General features: G+C 33.1%; 1 protein-coding gene across 4 annotated transcripts in view; it reads left to right on the plus strand.

Moving 5' to 3' along the window:
* Window positions 1-7,500, plus strand: part of tn (tripartite motif containing protein thin) — a 128,222-nt gene that overhangs the window by 59,157 nt on the left and 61,565 nt on the right. For all 4 annotated transcript variants that reach the window (XR_010856089.1, XM_067121103.1, XM_067121102.1 and 1 more), the window contains exon 2: window positions 4,424-4,528. The gene's annotated coding sequence lies outside the window, so the exon portion shown is untranslated. The remainder of the gene's footprint in view (window positions 1-4,423; window positions 4,529-7,500) is intronic.

Genomic DNA, 7,500 nt, shown 5'->3' on the forward strand with positions numbered 1-7,500 from the left:
AAAAATAAATTCAAATTCACATAGAAAAATAGTAAGAGAGAGAGAGAGAGAGAGAGAGAGAGAGAGAGAGAGAGAGAGAGAGAGAGAGAGAGAGAGAGAGGAAATAATTTGTAGCCAAAAGGTATCGCTGGCCAGTTTGATGAATTAACTTACGATATTTTGTGATAATGTGGTTTATAGTATTTATTAGGAAAACAATAAAAAAACGTCAGCAGTATTGACTCTCAACATACCAGGTCTTTCATTTTTATGCAACTCATGTTAAATAGAACGAGCTTCTTGTAATACCGTCACGTCTAATATACTATGGCAAATTTACTACAACTATTGTTAGAAGAAAGCTAAATTATTTCTACCCTGAATTCTAGCGTAGAGAGGAGACCGAATGTATTGTGATTATTTGTGATAGATGGAGAGGTAGATAGATAGAGTGTATAAGATAAAATGACTAGGATACCGTAACAGAATGTGCTCATATTTCCCAGCTTTGGGAATTTGAGACATACAGGTGCCTGGCCTGGGGGCGTGACGAATGTCATTTTATTTTAGCTGCAGTCCCCGGAGAGGATTACAATATAAGGTAGAGATACATATGAAGTATATGTAAGTATTGATATTATGATTATATACAATTTTTTTTTTTAGATATTTTTATATGAAATTCTTTTTAAACTTATTTATTTCTAGTTTTCTATTTGAATTTATTACGGCGTCAATATCCTAGATGTCGGACGCCAGTTTTAATAGACATAATCAATCAGTCAGTCGGAGAACATTGGCGTTGTCTGGAGACTTTCAATTTACGATAAAACTTCCCCTTATTGATATAGGGGAAGTAAACGGTACTGTTCAAATTTAGCTGAATGAGAGGCTGAGTAATAATTTAGATTTAAGTGAAGGAATAGAAGGACGATTGTCACAACGCCTGGTATCCTCTTTTGCTCATTTGCATCAGAGATGGAAATTTGACATCATGTTGGAATCTGGAGAAAAGTTTTAATTAACTGGCAGTATAAACATATATATATATATATATATATATATATATATATATATATATATATATACATATATATATATATATATACATATATATATATATATATATATATATATATATATATATATATATGTATAAAATATATATAGGCTATACACATACATATACATATATGTATGCATATATATTATTTATGTATGTGTATATATGTATGTATGTATATATATACAAGAACAAATAGGATATTATATACATAAATATATAAATATCCACCTATCTATCTATCTATCTATAAATAAATATATATATATATATATATATATATATATATATATATATATATATATATATATAAATGCTCTAATAGTTATTCACTACTGGTGTCAGCATAAGTACAGCGTATGTATGTACATATATACTGTATTATGTAGGCTATGTATGTATGTATCCATTTATTACCTGTATGTACTTTTGGACAGACGACTACCTAATAATCTTAATTTCCCGTAATGTAATGCACTCCACGCCCCAATTTTTCAAGGTGGTGGTCGCATTAACGTACTCCGCCAGAGGATAGTAGTCCTTATCCTGTCGGGCTAAAAGGCTGAGAATCGAATGCTGGCTGAACAGATAACGTCCCGCTCGTCCCTGTAACCAATTCGAAGTTGCTAATTCTAGATTGGTACACATGGCTGACTTGGGAATGTCAGGAGAGAGACTTTGCCAAATGTCTATAGAATCTCTCTCTCTCTCTCTCTCTCTCTCTCTCTCTCTCTCTCTCTCTCTCTCTCTCTCTCTCTCTGAGGACGAAATCTCAAGTGATGAAACTTCTTTATAGATAGGGTTTTATTGTTATGAAAATCTACATGCATATGCTCTTCGTCATATGTAGTCAGATTTATTAATTTTTGATTTATTTATTTATTTATTTTTCATATATGTAGTGACCGATGGGATGGGCAACTCTATGCCTTTATTTTATCTGTTCTTGAATATATAAAAAAATTAGTGGAATAATAACCGATTACCGTTTTAAAAGCTTCAAAAACATGAAGAATCTTTTCTTCTGTGATGATGCATGAGATAAAAATTGCTTTTATTATTATACTATTTATTATCTTTCATTTTGATTTAAATATTCCTATTTCTATAGGCCTTGCTGTTATTTTTATTGCCTGATGTTCTTTTGTTCAGTCCTTTATTTTAACGTACCTTACTTTTGTCATTTTCTCTTTTATTTGAGAATTTAATCCAATAAACTGCTTTGTTACTTAATCTATATAACTATCTATCTGTCTGTATCTCTGTCTGTTTGTCTGTCTATCTATCCATCAATATATCTATTTAGTTATATATTTATATGTATATATATACATATATATAATTTATATTTATATATATATATATATATATATATATATATATATATATATATATATGTATGTATATATCGTTATTCTTTTCTCCTAATTGGGGTTGGATTTAGGGATTGTAATACAACCGTCACTGCCACATTCATATTTTAACTGTTAAATCGTGGACGAAAGCATAAAACTTCCGAAACGCTAGGCACTTAATACACTTGCACATAAGCAAAGAACTCCTCTAAACGCAATACGCCATTTTGTTATTGTTTAAGGAATTTCTTATAATATATATATATATATATATATATATATATATATATTGAGTGTGTGTGTGTGTACGAGTAACGATATATATGATGAACAGAACTGATGTACACACAAGTGAAAGGGTTTAAATTAAGTTTGAGATGTTTGTGATAGTTACCTTTCAAATTTGCAATTCCTTTCGATCATGAGGGAATATTTTGTGAACTTTCTTCGCGAAGTGAGAAAATACCTCTTTCATTCTCTCCTCAACAACCTCGTTTATTTCCTCTCTCCTGTTACTTCCGTGTTTTAATCTGGTTTCTTCTGTGTATCTTTATTCTTTTCGCAGCCCTTTTCATGTTATCTATCCAGCCCTTTCTGGGCCTTTCTCTCCTTCTCTTAACACCTCATTTTTACACTTTTTCATTTTCACCCACCTGTCGCCCCTAATTCTTTCCGCATGATCAGATAATTTCAGAACACACTAATCCGTCCTTTCACCTACGATAAGCTTTTTATTTCTTTTTTTTTTTCCTGTTCAGCATATCTCTAGATTTCATCTTGAAAACTTCAGCCCCTCCCTCTCCTCCCCCCCCTTTTTTTTAACATCCACACTTCCCTCCCATAAAGGAGAGTTGGCTTAGGAATTCCATCTTACATTCCCATCTTTGCTTCCATAGACATTCCAAGTTTTCCCTATCTATGATCGCTTCGTGTTTGTAGATATTCGTATGAGAGAGAGAGAGAGAGAGAGAGAGAGAGAGAGAGAGAGAGAGAGAGAGAGAGAGAGAGATTTCATATCTGGTGCCCAAGCGTAGCTTCTAATCATATAATCAGAAAATCACCTGTTTCTGTGGGAGTTACGCCTGCTTATTGATTATGACATTTAAAAAGGAGAATTTCTTGTCTTTGCATGACACCTGAAGTTCTAGTTCATTAGGATGATGAAGAAGAACGAAGATGGTTCGTATGTGGAAAGGTTCTTGAGATATATCGTAAAGTAGATTAGGTTTTTGTGATTGCGTATTTATTTTCGCACTTAAAAAGGGGAATTCCCTACGTAATTGACTGCATCGTCGTTTACTAATACGTGGATGAAATTTTCTTCGCCTTATCATTGCTCTTACTTCTTCACGCTGTTGAATTCAATTTAGTTCATAGTTAATTTCCGTTATCCATTTTTTTCCAATTATCTTTGTCCTTTTGTCACTTGTCCTGTTTTTTTTTATACGTTTTCTTTTCTGGCAAAGGTTTTTTCATATTTGGAGTCACCCCTTGCGAAAGAAAACGGCTTAAACTCATAAATACATATATACATACGTATATGTATATATATATATATATATATATATATATATATATATATATATATATATATTGAAAGTGTGTGTTGTGTGTAAATCCATCCCAAAGTGTTTTGATGTTCTCTGCCTTGGTGGCTTGTTCATAAGGAATTCTTCATCTTATGCCCCATGGTAACGTTCAATATGGTTATGGGCGATTAATAAGGTACTTTTCTCTTTACTGTAATCGACACTGCTTCCAAAGTAAAAATGTAGCCATCGAGGAGGGTCTCTTGTTGTGAACGCTGGCGTAGGGAATACCAAACGGTTGGCATTGCATTACAAATGCTTGCTTTATGAAGGTAATTAAAGTTCCCTGCCGAAAGAAGTAAATCTGTGAATATCATTGGCGAGTTCTTTCTTAGTCATTCGTTTAGTGACAGTGTAACGTTTATATAATAGTATCCCATGAAATAACATTCGTTTTCTATGGATGAACTTCAATCCCATTTTCTTTTCTCCGGCAGGTAACATCATGTGTGAATAAGCCCCAACCTGGGCTGCCGGCCAGCCAAGAGCCGGGGCCCAGGGTACATGGTTTACGTATATCTACAAATACCACCATTTTAAGGGTAAGTTGAAATGGCTTACTTTGACTTCAAGCAGAGGCAAGCATGAATATCTCTCTGCCTGTTTGTCTGTTATATGTGTAATGCATAGACTTGTTTGTCTTCTTAGCGTGGCTGCTAGCAGAAACAAATTTCTATTGAAACGTCTGTTAATTACAGAAAATACAACTGTTTTACATGGCTGCCTGTGTGCTTATATACATCAGTTTTTCGAGTATATGATATACACACGCACACACACACACACGCTCGTGGGAATTTTGAGCTGATATAATTTGTTTAGGAAATGTGTAGCATGAATTTGATTGCCAAGTATTCAACTAAAATGCCGGTTTTCATAAACGACACTCTTTGTCTGTTTTCATAAACAACCCTCTTTGTCTTAGTATATTCTGTCTGCATTAAGTGCTGTGGCATTGTATGTGTAGCTACCGCAGACTTTTTTCACCCCCTTTTCCTAATTTTGTAAACTGAACTGTGCAAGCAGCTTTGTAGGTAACTGTTTCCTTAAGAATTATATATATATGTATGTATGTATGTATATATATATATATATATATATATATATATATATATATATATATATATATATATTAGGCAGTGATTCTGGAAATATGCAAATTTGTATTCATTGTTTACTTCATCACAGGCATATTCCAGTGATATATATATATATAATATATATATATATATATATATATATATATATATATATATATATATATATATATATATATGTGTGTGTGTGGTCATTGTAATAGTATGTCTACTAGTAGTTCGTAAATCCTTGATATTTGTTCCATATTTTTATAAATATTTATAAAGGTTTTCCTCTTACTAATCTAATTTCTTACACGACATTTAAAAAAAATCACCAAGAATATTTGTTCCATTTATCAAAATGATATTTTTGGGAAAAAGACCCACTTAGCCGAATGTATTTTTTTATATTTTTTCTCTTTATATACACATTTTTCTTTCACATGAACGGTCACAAAAACACTGAAGATGATGGGAGGAGCTTTCGCAATCTAAGAGCCGTATTTTGCAAATTGTGCATCCGTAAGAGTTTTTATATAACAGGAAGAAAATAGAAGTACAGATTACACTTTATGGTAGTAGTGAAGGCTTCTTATTTTTATAAATATATATATTATATATATATGTACAGTATGTACGTATGTATGTAAGTATGTATGTATGTATAATTCTTATTACTATTTTCCTATTTCATTTATCTCACGATTAACCCAATTCCACGAAATCGATCAAGTGTCATTTTTTTTTTTTACATTCGCCAACCGCTCCTGTCACACCTCGAAGCCGAAGCCGGGTAGGCAAGTGAGTGCCGGTCTGCTGTCGTGGTGCCATTCGGTGCCACCACTGACGTCTACTTAGGGGGTAGGAGGGAGGGGGGGACGGGGGAGGGAGGAAAGGAGAGTGAGAGAACCAGGGTAAAGCACATGTGACCCGTTTCCGACTATTTTTGGTCGAATCTTTTGTGTGTGTGTCTCTCTCTCTCCAGAACGTCGTTCCTGTTTGAAGTGAGGCGCGATAATTATCGTTTTCCTTCAATTGATGGACGATTTGGGTTATTATTCATTTGTTTATGGGTGCTGAGGTAAATGCAGCGGCTAATTTATTCTCTCTCTCTCTCTCTCTCTCTCTCTCTCTCTCTCTCTCTCTCTCTCTCTCTCTCTCTCAAACATGAACATACGTTTATGATTAGGTATCAGAGTATCGTAGGCGGGACCGAGTTCAATTTGTGTTACTCAAAACTCTCTCTCTCTCTCTCTCTCTCTCTCTCTCTCTCTCTCTCTCTCTCTCTCTCTCTCTCTCTCTCTCTCTCTCTCTCGTACAATTTGTTGTCTGCAATAATATTGAAGCAGTAGTATTTATTTAAGCAACATTACTAACATTTTAGACGCATCTGGTATGAGTTTAGAATTGTATTGAATGTATACGTTTGCACCATCAACTTTCAAGTTATTCTTTGTTATATTTTGTTATACATTTATATTCTCAGGCATATGTATATATATACACAGTATATATATACATACATATATATCATAATATATATCGTAATAACATTTTTGTATAATACACAATTGCACACACACACACACACACACGCACCACAATGCTGGTATATTCTACACTTGAATTAAGGGGTGGAGACTTGAGCATAGGATCAAAAAAAAAAAAAAAGGAAGGAAAAGATTTTTCGGAGCCACAGCCGCCTCTAAGAGTGATGTGTATATATATACATACACATATACAGTATATATATACATATGTATACACACACATATATATATATATATATATATATATATATATATTTATGTATTTACACATATATATACTGTAAGTACTTACATGTATACGTGCGTTTGTGTGTACGTGTGAGTATGTCTAGTGAAAATAGTGGAAATGTTTGTGTAAATATACGTGCCTAAAAATAAAACAATGTGAATGATTCTCTCATAACATTTTGCACATTTTGAGAGTGGATTCTAGGGTGTATACATGTATCTACAAATATTATACACACACATACTCACATTTAGGAATATTATGTATATAGATATGTATATGTTTGTGATTATGTGTATGTATGATATTTGTGCATATATATACGTATATTATGTATATAAATATGTATATGTGTTTGTGATTATTTGTATGTATGATATTTGTACATATACGTATAAACCCCAGGATGCACTCTCAAAACGCATAAAATATTGTAGAGGAATTCACAACCTCTTAGTTTCAGGCATGTATATTTACACAGGCACTTTCGCTATTTTTACCAGACATACTCACACGCACACACAAACGCACGCACATGCATGTAAGTACTTACTGTATGTACGTTGCTTGCGCAACCCGAGTGCCACTGCGATCGTTAGTCCAAGGAACTGTGTTTGTTGACTCTGTCTTAGTTTTAATTGCGCCATTACCCAGAT

This window comes from Macrobrachium rosenbergii, chromosome 19 (genome assembly GCF_040412425.1).
Source record: "Macrobrachium rosenbergii isolate ZJJX-2024 chromosome 19, ASM4041242v1, whole genome shotgun sequence".
Taxonomy (NCBI): Eukaryota; Metazoa; Arthropoda; class Malacostraca; order Decapoda; family Palaemonidae; genus Macrobrachium; species Macrobrachium rosenbergii.